Consider the following 13,843-nt stretch of genomic DNA (forward strand, 5'->3'; position numbering starts at 1 on the left):
AACCTCTCATAAAGGAAGACAATATACGGCTGCGACCCGGCGTTGCATGTGAAAAGAAGGAACGAAGAACTGAGGCAATCAGCAAGCTTCAGTGCCAAAAAAATCCGAGGACGCCTAAGCACTTCGTATGAATTTCTGAAGCAAAAGCGCTACTGTCTGAACCCCGCTGAGCGGTGTTTAAACTAGTTTTGACTTGCGAGAAATGTTTTCGAGTTTCACTGCGGGGTATGTTATTAGGTTTTAGATATATTTTTCCTGGATTATTTTTTGTACAATTTCTAACTTAGCGTGTTGGCTGCATTTTGGGCGATATTGCGGAGAAACCATGGACACCACATGCACCGAAGCAGCAGTGGCCAACAAGGCTGGCATGCGAGCGCAGCAGATAAGCGCAACGCGCGGCGGCTTCCAAGAGCGACATAGCGTGCCCGCCCGCGTGCGTCACGCGACCGCCTTGGCCAAGATAACCCCCTCTCGCCCTGAGGCGTTCCATTTCCTTATCTACTCCATCGAGTCGCCCTCATGACGCGTGGTCGTCGCGACGCCCTCTCTCCTCACGCAACATCGGACGGGCTAACGCAGTCGCCGCTCTGTCATCCGCTGTCGCCCGCTCTGTCGTCGCCCTGTCGCCCGCTCTGCTTCGTAGAGCCGCATACGTGTTGCGGCGTCGCAGTCAGTAGGAATTCAGGTGCCGTTTCACTGCTACAGACGCCGCCATTTTCGCTCAACGGGCCATTTGATGCTTTCGCATAAAAAAAGATAGATGAAAAGCCAGCAGAGATGATTCTCAAACTGAGGAATATTTTTCTGTGACCCTGCAGCCTACCTCCATAACATCCCATTGTCCACAGTTGATCTCCTACCCACATTTGCGCGTGCACTAAGCTCCAACGCAATGCATGTTTACTGCGAGATACGGGGTTGTCGGTGTATATGAGACACAATTTTGCGCACGCGCACAATGTGCTTGTTAATGACGTCATTGTCGCACGCCAAATCGCGTGAGCTTTAGAAGCGCGATTCGGTGTAAGTAGGCTGTACATACTGTGTAGGTGTTTTAGCGATGACGTCAGGGAAGTTTTCAAAGTAAACCAAGCGCACGTAATGTTCACGCTTCATGCAAATCAGTGCAAATGACGAATCTGACGTCATGACAGTTTTTAAAATGCTATCCAGCGAAAGCATTGTGTTCATGCCCTGTGCGAATCTTCGCGATGACGTCATGTGAACAGATTATATTTGGCATGTGAATTCCTTTCATTCCTCCTCTCTTATCCAAGCGATGTCATGAGGAGCGCTCTCAAATCAAGCGTTCGGTTGTTTCCATGTCCGTGTCTGCGCCTGCACAACGAGTCCTTTCTCTCTTCTTACATAGATCATGTCAGCATGTATACCTACACAGAAAAGAAAGGGTCAGCCAAAGATAATAGGCAAAGTAGCTGAAGAATGCTACGGCTCTAAAGCAATGTTTGAGAGAATTCAACAATGACGTCAGGCATTCGGCGACCAAACGGTGAAAGTGGTTTACGTAGCGCTAGATTATCCACTATGCGACGTAATCTCGGACGATCACTTTCGGCCATACTAACGCAGTCGCAATGATTTCATGGTCAACCAGAATCAGCTCATCCAGTTTTGCTTGACCAGTGGAAAAGCGCGTGCTGAAAGTGATATCGCGGAGAGCGACCGTCGGATAAGCCCTAAATCTCGAGCCAACGGTGCCCTGGAATAGGGACCCCGACCAGACTGAAGACCTCTCGTCCTATTTTCTACAAGAAATGTTTTCGACTGCTACTCCCCATCAGAGCTGTGGGGACTTTGTTCGCAGAAGGTTGCCACATAGACACAGATGCTTCATCATTCCTTTTTCATGGCCCCTTTTGGCGGGCGTTATTAGTGAGTCCAACCAAGGTCAGGCTGGCATCTCAGACTACGTCAGCCAAGCTCTGAACAGTGATCGTGAATAGAATATCCGGCCACCGCCGGTGCCTTTAGCAGGTTGTGTTACCCACAGCACCGGGGAGAGCTTTCGTATCCAGACCGCACATTCTGCACACTTACTGGACGTCGTGCCTAATTATCCAGTGAAATGTGCAAGTAGTAACGACGAAGCTCGCACAAACATTACTGCGGCCGCATGGCTCCTGAAGTGGGGAAGATAAAGACCAAAGGATCGGTGTCGCTGCTTTGGCTCCCGCTGTCGTTTGGTTGGGACTGCTCGGCTGCTCTCTGCGTTTGACCCGTAAACCATCAATAAACCTCGTACCATTTGGTGGAGGTGCTGGGTATCTTAACGCATCGCCCTGGAACTCTGGAGCCGCACTCTGCCCACCGCTACCACCGAGACCATACCAGACGATGCCGATGAGCGACCCACGTCACCTGGATCAGTAACCTGCGGTGCCTTTCGCCAATGAGACCCAGCTGTATTCAGTGGCATCGCTGATACTGACGTCGAGGACTGGCTTTCGTCGTATGAACGGGTGAGCAACCAAAAGAAATCAGACGACTCAAAAAGCTCACCAGCATTATTTTTTATCTTGCGGATGTAGGAAACCTCCGGTTCCGAAACAATGAGGCCACCATTGCGACATGGAATGACTTTAAGACTGCTTTCGTGGAAGTATTTGGTCGTGCGGCCGTGCGAAAGCTTCACGCCGAACAACGCCTCCGCCAACAAGCACAACAGCCTGGCGGGAATCTCACTAGTTATATCGAGGACATGATCGATCTCTGCAACCGAGTAAGCCTCTCGTTGACTGAGGAAGAGAAGATTAAACCAATCCTCAACGGCACTGAAGACAACGCTTTTCAAATGCTCCTGGCTAAGAATCCTACTACTGTTGCAGGCGTATTCACCTACTGCCTCATCTTCGATTAATTACGCCGGCAACGAGCTCTCGCTCGCCAAACTGTTTCTCACATGAAATCCTTTTCCTGTTTGGTGACTGCTCCCGGACAGGCTGATGACGGGTCTCTGCTACCTCAAACCAAAGTCTTCATTCGTGAAGACCTGGTCCGTCAGCTCCCGTTGTTCCCTCTCTCCCAGGAGCCTGTCCAACATTTGTCCTCGGCCGTGCAGCAGGCCATCCGCGAGCAGATTGCAGAGGCTATTCCGCCAGGCTACCAGCGTGCTCCGGTTGCCGCACCACTCACGTACGCTGAAGTCGTGTCATGTCTTAGACCAATGAACTTTCCCTGCCCGACACCACCACCATGCGTAGCACTTCTCCCTGTGCCTCAAATGCCCCTCAGTTCTTCCGGCCGCAAGATCCATGGCGCACGCGGGACAATCGGCCTATATGCTTCTCCTGCGTTCTTGCGGGGTATGTGGTGCACTTTTGTCGCTGCCGCGTCCGGACGTCATCATTGATCGAAACATGCCTGATGCCCACCAGGATTCTGACTCGACTGTCCCGTATCTTGTCTCCACGAGGCTTTGACGCGTCCTCCCCGATCTTGCGAAATTTTGAGCGTTCGACGAACTCCTTAAACCGACGTCGCCTAAGAACTTCGGGAGCTTCATTGACATTTGCTTCTATTTTCATCGATTTCTGCGCAATCTTGCGACCGTTACCGCTCCTTTGACGCGCCTTCTCCCGTTTGGTACCGATATGACTAACTGGTCTCCTTAATGTGAAAACGTATTTCAGACACTCTGCCAGCTGCTCACAACTCCTCCGATACTGCGGCACCGCGATCCAAGGGCACCTATGGAGTTACACAGAGATGGAAGCGGCGTTAGCTTTGGCGCGGTGTTTGCGCAACGCAAGCCTGGCTATAATGAGTATCTTGTCGCATACGCGCACCGAACCCTCGCAAAGGCCGAAATCAACTATTCAAACACCGAGGAAGAGTGCCTGGCTTAGTCTGGGCTCTTGGGAAGTTCCGACCCTTCCTTTATAAGCGGCCTTTTTACGTCGTCACGGATCACACCATCTTTGCTGATTGTCTACATTGAAAGACCCGTCGGGCCGCCTGAGCAACTGGGCCCTGCGGCTACAAGAGTATGATAGCCACGTGGTGTACAGGTCTGGCCACAAGCACTTCGACGTGGATGCCCTTTCTTGCTCTCCTCTACCATATGATACAGCGTCTCTCTCGGCACAGTCAACCTCGAGTGCATGAATTCGGAGCAACAAAAGGACCCCTTGATTCTTAGCCTGCTCGACCTTTCGTGAGATTATAGCGCCATTACGCCGTGAAGTCTCTGATTTTACCTCTCGAGACAACCGGCTCTATCGCCAAAACTATATACCGGAGGCTCGCAAGTGGCTTCTCGTAATACTACGTCACATGTGCTCCAACATCTGCGCTGCTTTTCATGCCGACCCACAGAGTACCCACCACGCAAGCGTGCTAGAACTCACGTAAGGTTACGCCAACGTTTACACTGGTGCGGTATGTACAGCTTTGTTTTGAAATATATCCGTGCTCGCGAAGCCTGCCAACAACGCAAGATCCATGCGCAAGATCAACGCAAGATCCGCAACGCTCGACCGGTGCTCTTCAGTCCCTGCCTTGACCTGCGCGGCCTTTCGATCGCAATGGCATCGACCTGTACACCCACTCCCGAGAACTACGTCTGGAAACCGGTGGATAATCGTTGGTGTTGACCATCTCACCCGATATGCTGAGAAAGCCGCCCTTGTTACCGCTACAGCACGCGAGGTTGCTTTCTTCATCTTGCACAATTTCGTCCTTCGACATGACGCTCCTCGTAGACTCCTTAGCGACAGAGCGCGTGCCTTTCTTTCCCAAATGGTAGAAGCTTTGCTTGCCGAGTGCTTAGCGTCATGAGACCAATGAATTACCTGAGCGCTTCAACCTCACTCTTGGCTACATGCTCACTAAACATGTCGCGTTGGACTACTCCAAATGGGACAAGGTTCTCCCCTTTGTAACCTACGCTTACAATCCCGTGACTCAAGCGACCACAGGTTTTTCGCCGTTCTTTTGGTTCTATGGACGAGAACTCTTGTGCACACACAATACAGTATTGCCATACCAACCCGACGCCTCCGAATTTAGGCCTACATCAGAAGCAGCCAAGTACGCTGAAGAATGCCACCAACTTGCCCGCTCCTACATGACGCAGGCTCAAATTCACCAACGGAATGGGCATGACAACGGCCTGAGCACTACCACTTTCCGTGTCGGTTCTCTCGTTTGGTTGTGGATTCCGCCTCACCTTCCCGTTCTTTCGTCTAAGCTGCTGGCTCAATACCACGGACCCATCGGATCGTCACCTGTACATGTGCTCTGAACTATGTGGTCGAACCTCTTGCTCTATCTGATGACCTGTGGTGTCGCGGCCGTGAGACAGGGCACGTCAACCGGCTTATACCCTATTATGACCCCCCTGTCGTATCGTCACCGTGAGTCGCCAGAATGGCTACTCTTCTATCGTGGGCTCATTGTAATAACCAAGATCGCACAAACGTTACCGCAGCCGCATGGCTCCTGAAGTGAAGAAGATAAAGACAAAAGGGTTTTTGTGGCTGCTTTGGCCCGCGCTGTGGTTTGGCTGGGATTGCTCGGCTGCTCGGCTGCTCACTGCGCTGGATCCGCTAACTGTCACTGAAGCTCGTATGAACGTATGTAAAGATTTGCTCAGTCGTTTGTGCGTGTTTTGCATATTCATGTCATGCTGAGCTTGTAGTCCAGTCAATAATGATCTTCGTTGCACGTTGGGCTAAAACATTTTCTAAATACGAGATCTGTTGTCTGAATTTGAGCGCACTAAACATTGCGTACCTTATAGCTTGAAGTCGTGGGAACCAGAAATGGTACTGCTTTAAACAAGCGGCGCAGCCTCTATGGACCACCATCGCTAGCTGCGCCCTACAGAGCAAGGGCAACGCATCACTGTCCTGACATCTGCAGTCAAGATAAAATGCTTCTTATTCGAGACGCCAACACTCGATAGTACCCATAATAATATTATCGATGGATTAGGAGACGTTTACGGACGGGGAGGCTGCGAGACGCTTTAGTACATGAATGGTGAAAATTGAGTTAAGAATATGCCCGCCCCAGCTATCCGGAATTGTTGCTGCGGTCACTGCAATTTCACCACACCAAGTCTAACAAGGGAAGCTATTGACGGCGTTATTGGGATACTTCACTAATGCTAAAGAGTTATCATTGTACTTGGTCTTATTAGTTCTCATGGCAGATAGCAGCTGATGGAGTTGGCGCGTATTACATTTCATCCGTTCAAGGCTGATTGAAAAAGCACATGCTATAGTTGTGCGCATTTCTTTGCAAAAACTATATCCCAGATCATTTCCCCAAGAACGTGGCTCGCAGCATGTTTTCGTACTCGCTGTGTAGCCATATTGGGATTGCTGATATCGACCTGTCCACGTAGACTGAAGACCATTTGTGTGTATGACGTCCACCAATATTGAGAAAATTGCAATCTCCATAGAAAACGCTGTTGGCAGTAAACTGTGCTACAGCAGGTCGTGAGAAGTTCAGTCGCGCGACAGCTTGGTAGGTGCGCCTGTCTGCGATGCAACATCACTCATTCGGGCCAACTCTACGGAATGGAATTTCCAGTTCTTACAGTAACTGTTTGTTAGCTTGGTACTTGCGTACGGTACTGCCTAGAAATCACACCATTGTCTCGAAACCCACCATAAATTAAGCTCTGGTCTAGTGATCATCATCCCTCCCTAATTAGTTTCAGGTTTGGGCAACGCAAAGAGAAAACCATCGTGCATGGTTCACACGCTGACGGTCATGTCTGCGATGTACAACGTTCATGTCTGCGATGTACTACACTGATTGTCCCCTCAAAAGCAACGGAAAATGCATGCGAACCAGTGTGCTCATCGAAGAAGCCACCGGTTAAGCGACAGAGAGAGACGTCAGTTGCGACGGCGCTCCCGCGTCGCACGAACTACTCCTTCGGGGCACCAAAGGTCATCAGAAGTGCAAGAAATTCTGCGTACGCATAAAATGCAGAGCGCCCAGAACAACTTGCTGGCACGCTTTGCGGAGCAAGAGAACAAGCCGGACAAATAAAAGCACACGGTGATTGCGAGGACGGGGTCATGAATAAATTATAATTCTTGTTTCTCAGGAGAGAGAAAGAGCGAGCGAGAGCATCTGTTGGAGAAGAGAAGCTCATCTCCTACGATGTCACTTTGTAATGGGAAATGATGAAATGGCTCATGAGGCTGAAAAGTCAGTGTTGTCGGAGTGACCAAACAATGGCCCAAGAAGGCTACGAACCTTAGAGCACTGGTGGAATTGGAACCCACGGCCTTTGGTCTTAATTAAGGCTACCTAGCTTTGATCTGCTATGTGAGCTAATGCGAGTGTAATTAGGACACAGTTAATTAGGATATATTGATTTAGGAATGTGAACCGATTACTTTGCGCTTTCAGATTATGTTAATTAATGCACAGGTAATTAAGACATCTGCTGGGAGTTGAATCCACGACCTTTGGCTTTAAGATGAGATTTAATAAATCATAGTTAAGGCACACGAACCAACGACATTCGGTGTTAATTAAGGTGAAGTTAAAGTACAGTGAATTAGTGTAGAATTACTTCTGGAATTGAACCCCTGACTTTTCTTGGGAGTTGGACCCCCGAATTTTGGTGGGAGTCGAACCCACGACTTTATGTCTCGACGTAGTGTCTAAGCATGGTGCATTGGTTGCAATGCTTTCGCATTCATCCACGTTGGTATAACTGAGTGCCCCTAGAATGTCTTACTTCTATCCCGGCTACTACAGAATTCTTAAAAAGATAATGTAGCCGCCCAATACCTTAACGGGCAGTAATAAACAAATTCATGGTGGCAACCTTGATTGTTGCCCGTTAGTGGGGACAATATATAACCGAGAAAAATGCAACATGTTACATTTTTTGAATTTGAAATAGAAGAAGACGCATAAAAACTGGCCGTTTCGCCTGGAAGGTGAGGCAATGAATGGCTAGCGATGAGCTTGGTCTCTTTCATTTCGAACGTCTACTCTGGCATTGAGCCTCAGAATTATTAGCTCCGCAGTGCAGCAATTTTCTATGAAACCGGATCGAATGTGCTGTTTAAGTGGCATTTTGGCCTTTCTTCTGGTTTTCAATCAATTCTTGTCCTTCCTAATATTACATGGTGTTCATGTTAACATGGAATTTCTTTTAAGTAGCTCTTCTTGAATGGTTTATAGGTGTACAGGTACAGAACACATTAGCCGCCTTCGCGTGAATGCGATAGAATTCGACAGTAGAGCATCACATTTCCTGGCACATTACGAGGGATGCAATGCGCCAGCATGTACATGCACTGCGTCACCTCGGGTGCGATGGTAGCGGCGCATGGTGTCTCACATCAAAGGCAAAGCAGCGTTTCTGGCGTCGCCATCGGGGTCGCCATTTCCGCAGCTATCTTGCTCTCCCGCCGATTATCGGGCGCAGCAGATGTGCACCTAATTACCTTGCCATAATTACTAATGCCATCTCATTGCGTTTACATGCACTCCGGGATTTTACTTACGCATATCAATCCAGCAATGCCTGGTGCATCAGCTTAGGCGCTTTCCTAGCGCATTATCCCCGTCCAAATGAATGCGAAGCGCTCGAAAGTTAATGTGATGTGATAAGAGGCGCCAACGTTCGCATTCATTTAAACGCGGCTACGTAACTGCTCTTGCACGTGCGCATGTTTCTTGTCAGTGGTTAGCGCATCGTGCTTATATAATATAGCTCATTTGTTGGAATCCTCTCGTCTTTGGACTTCGTATATGTTTATTTATTTAAAATGAGATATACTTATCTATATTTGGAAAAGATGATGACAACGGCGAAAATTCTCCTTTAGCGTTGATTTATTTGGGGTCACAATAAAATTACGAATAATCTACCTGAACTGCTATCCAGAAAACCATTAATGTTCGGAGGTGGTTATATTTGACTGTATGTTGCACCAAATGTAATATGTGGTGCCTTCTTTCCCACCATGCCTTTCCCGTACGCGGGATCCAATTGCTGATTTGAGAGCCAATTCCTCAAAGATTATTTTGGAACACCATGCAGCTTCTAGAAGCACTTCTAGTTACTGGCGCTGGGACCCAGGGCAGGCAGCATATCGGGGACTGGGTCTCCCAATGCTTGCTCTCTCGAGAAATGGACGTGAGACCGATTATGAGCTTTATTGGCATCCCCTATGAACCGTAGTGTATACAGATACCTTGCATGCTTGATCTAAATAGTTTTTTTCTAACATATAATGTCATATAATTTTGGAAACTTATCTGTGTATCTAAAACCGCTATTTAGTTTGCATCGTTACATATTATATATTTCCCTCTTTTTTTCCTACCAACACGCTAAACGTATCCTACTTCATCATCATCATAAGCAGCAGCAGCAGCAGCAGCCTGGTTACGCCGCTGCAGGGCAAAGGCCTCTCCCATACTTCTTAAACTACGACGTGGCTGAAGAGCTAAGCCTCGCGTTGGGCTTAGCCACACACGACACCCGGGTGGGCGCCAAGTCGGTCGGAACGACAAGGCATCAATCGAAATGGATCCCCGGGGCGCTACCAACCTTCTGACAAGGAATCTTAGAGCCGGGCCAGCCCAAAACAAGGCAGAGTTCCAAGATATGGAGGAGGCGCCCGCCGCCACGCACTCGAGCATGGAGGAAGCGGGCACCGGAACCGCAGAAGAGCACCTCATGTAGCAGGACGCCACGGGCGAGGCGAGACGGCCGCAACACGAGGATAAAAAGTGGCAAATATACCATTCCAGGCGCCAGAAAAAGAATCTCAAGCACGCTACGTAGAGCGACGCAATATTGAAGACGAAAGGATCCCAAGCTACGGAGAACAATAGCGAGATGGCACCGGCAGCCACAGCTGGCGTCCGCATGACGCAAGACGGCACGACGGGAGCGCCGCCGCAACAACAAGAGGTGGGATCGCCGCGGCAGCCGAGGCAGAGGCTGCCACCGCTACCGACGGACGACGCGAAGATCATCATCCGGCCCAGAGGGGTGGGGCGGGAGGCTGAAAATCGAGGACGTGAAACCATATTAAGCAATGCAAGCCATCATAGAGGCCTGCCGGAGGAAATTCTAGGAAGAAGACTTTCTGGTCAGGCTCCGACCATGCTCCGACATCGTCATCGGAATCGCTTCCAAGGAAGAAGTTGCGGACGTCATCAGGAAGATCAAGTACCTCCCACACAACTGAATCAATTACGAAGTAAACGCTTACGTGGCCATGCCTGGGGACGTAAAGCGGGCGGTAATCCACCGGCTACCGGTAGGACAACCATCTGAAATACTGGAATCCAAGCTGCGACTACGCACTCAAGGGGTGGAGATCCTGGTAGCAAAGATGCTGGGCAAGTCGGAGACAGTGCTAATCACCTTCGACGGCCCCATCATTCCCAAGTGGGGCATCTTCAGCGCAGTATAATTCAAGACATACCCCTACAGACAAACCAGGCAGTTCTGCTACGTATGTGGCACGGAAGGACACCGCTAGGATGTCTGCCCAACGCCGGGAGCGAGAACCTGCAGGTAGTGTGGAGCAAACAACCCAGTTGAAGGACATCAGTGCCAACCAAAGTGCCTGGTATGTGGAGGCGAACACGCCGCCGTAACCAGGGACTGCCGGATGCGCCTCAAGAACATCGACGGGCTGCGAGGGCGAGCCCCGCAGAAAAGCGGAGGGCGCAGCCGCAGCGGTAGGCGTCATCGCAGGTGGCTGAGCTCGGAAGGAGAGCGGAGCAGGAGAGCAGCTATGGAGCAACAGCCACAGCAGCCGGAAAAGGGAACCGTAGAAATGCAAATGCAATCCTTTATGCAAAAAGTGCAGGAACAAATGAATTTAATGCAACAAGAGATCGCAATGCAAGATGAAAGTTTTCGCAACTACATCAATATGAAAATACGCAAACGATAACAAATGAGGTTAGAGATAAACTCTATCACGAAAAAAGATTAGGCACCGAAAACCAAACTATAACAACAACGAACGATAAACCAACATGGCTAGACAAAACACAATAGATATATAGCAGTCGAACTGCAGAGGCTACTGCAAGAAGCAAGGCCCACTGCAGCAATTCATAAATTCACAGTTAAGTCCTCCTGACATAATCGCGCTGCAGGATACAAACACCGTGGCGACACTCAAGGGATACGTTTGCCAAAAAGAAAGGTCGCACGGCCACCTTAATTACTAAAAAACTAGTCGCCATAGCACACGATAAAATTCCGGACATGCGGATAGAACACATCGTTACAGAGATAATTCCAAAGAAAAAGAGAAAAGAAAAAAGCACTTTTATCCTAAACTTATACAGTCCAGATAGAATGACGGGGCTCTTCAGAAACTTTTCATAAGAGCCAGCAAGCTAGTGAAATCTAACACCCTGCTTATAATGGGCGACTTTAATGCCAGGGGACAGAGCTGAAGATATGAACAAGACATAAAGATGGGAACGCAAGTCAGCGACGCAGCAGAAATCACAAGCTGCACCCTCTTAACGGACGCAAACCAACGAACGCGCCTAGGCAAGAACGTTAGTCCCGACATATGCCCAGACCTGACAAATGTCAGGGGAGCTAATCAAGTCACGTGGGAGAGCGTGCTGGAGAATCTGGGTAGCGACCATTACATTATAAGAACGTAATGTCAGTAGAGAACATCAAGCACAAGAAAGGAGCAGCAAGAATAAAGGACAGGAACGCTATTGGCAAATAATGCAAGCACATGGAGGGGGGGATAACCTCCATAGAGGAATGGTGCAAACAGCTTAAGGAAATACAACAACAATATGCCAAGGAGGTGGAAATGTCAGAGCAAACACCGGAGGGGGACTCCCGATTCCTCCGGCTATGGCAGAAAATGCGTAGACTAACGAAAAGCTGGAAGAAACAACGACTGAATAAGAAGTTAAAGAAAAAGATAGCAGAGGTTTCCGAGGAGGCCGGGGAATGCGCAGCCCAACTCACGACAAAGTTGGCAAAAGTTTAGCGACTCGCTGAATAGAACCCTCAGCACCTCAAAGACCTGGCATATCCTCAAGGCTCTAATGGACCCTAGACCAAGTCAGGAAGTAACAAGGCCATCCAAAGACTAGTACACCACTTTGATGGGACAGAAGAAGAGCTACTGGAAAAAATTCGTGTAAAGTGCTACGGGCAAGAACCCGAAGCCGAGACGGAGAGATACCGAGGCAAAGAAAACCCCGACCTAGACAGACCCATCACCACGGAGGAAGTTTTCGCAACAGTTAACGTATCGACCCGGTACGTAGAGCAGGCGCAGCCAAGATTAGGAACGCACTAATCCGCAACCTAAGTGATGAGGCGCTGACACAGCTAATGAACTTCCTCAACACACATTGGGAAGCGGGGACACTGCCAGAGGAATGGAACCATGCGGAGGTAGTTATGATATCCAAGCCACGGAAAAAGCTACTAGTAGAAAACCTACGGCCGATATCACTCACTTCGTGCCTTGGCAAGTTGTACGAGCGAATCGTGACAAGGAGGCTACAACAATATATGGAAGACGAAGATCTTTATCCGCACAGTAAATTCGGCTTTCGCACCAAATTATCAACGCAAGACGTCCTACTACAAACTAAAGATGGAGTTCTAGGCAACATCACCTACAACAGAGAAAACATAATAATGGCACTCGATGTCAAAGGAGCCTTCGACAACGTCAGCCACGCGGCCATCCTCAAGCGACTGGACGATCTCAACAGCGGACGAAGAATCCACGGCCACGTGACAGCGTTCCTATCAAACAGAACAGCCACGGTGGGGTTAGAAGACCTGCGAACACACAAGTTCAACACGCCAAACAAAGGAACCCCGCAGGGATCCGTGATCTCACCGATCCTTTTCAACATTGCAATGATTGGGATAGCCCGGAATCTGCAAGAGATAGACGGCACACATCACGCCATTTATGCCAACGATATCACCGTCTGGACTAACCAAGGTTCGCTCAACCAAAAACAAGAACGTCTACAAGCCGCAGCAACGTGCGCGGAAGAATGCGTTAGGGAAAGAGGTCTCGCCTGCTTGACGGAGAAGTCCGAGCTCCTGAGAGTCAGAAGAGGAAAACGCTCGGAAGAACAAATAAGCGTCACCCTAGAAGGACAGAAGATACCAGAAAAAGAAGCCGTCAGGATTCTGGGAATTTGGGTGCAGAGCAATCAGCACTGCAGACACACCATAAACCTACTCAAGCAAGCGACGCCACAGGTGGCGCGTATGATCACCCGCGTCTCGCAAAAAAGAAGCGGCACGAAGGAGGAAGATACAGTCAAGTTAGTTAAGAGCCTCACAGTCAGCCAGATCACTTACGCCCTCCCATATTACAACACAAACAAAGGCGAACGGGACCAGGCCGACGCCATCATAAGGAAAACATACAAAACAGCGTTTCACCTGCCGGCCAACACCTCGACAGAGAAGTTGCTGGCTCTCGGACTCCACAACACGTTCGAGGTGCTCAAAGAAGCACAATTACGGTCGCAGCTACATAGGCTCCAGCAGACTACCACAGGCAGAAAGTTCCTAAAAAATCTGGGGCACAAAGAAATTGAAGGGGAAGAACAAAGAACGGCAAGCCTTCCGGATGAGTATCGCACCACCATCAAGGTAGGGTCCTTGCCCAGAAACATGGACCCGAATTTAAACGCTGCCAGGTGGAACGCTAGGGCCAAATATGTAGAAAAATACCTAGCAACCAAGGCGAACACGGTACACACGGACGCCGTGGCATATCCTCGAGAAGGAAGGGAAACAGAACAAAGAGTCGTCGCGGCAGTAATGGACTCGGTCTATAGGGAAATCATT

The 13,843-nt window shown here is 49.3% G+C and overlaps 1 long non-coding RNA gene across 1 annotated transcript in view; it reads right to left on the bottom strand.

The window, feature by feature from the left end:
• The window catches only part of LOC142591224 (uncharacterized), a 39,514-nt gene that overhangs the window by 986 nt on the left and 24,685 nt on the right, over positions 1-13,843 (bottom strand). The window lies entirely within an intron of this gene.

The sequence above is a fragment of the Dermacentor variabilis genome, chromosome 8, assembly GCF_050947875.1.
Source record: "Dermacentor variabilis isolate Ectoservices chromosome 8, ASM5094787v1, whole genome shotgun sequence".
NCBI classification, from domain to species: Eukaryota; Metazoa; Arthropoda; class Arachnida; order Ixodida; family Ixodidae; genus Dermacentor; species Dermacentor variabilis.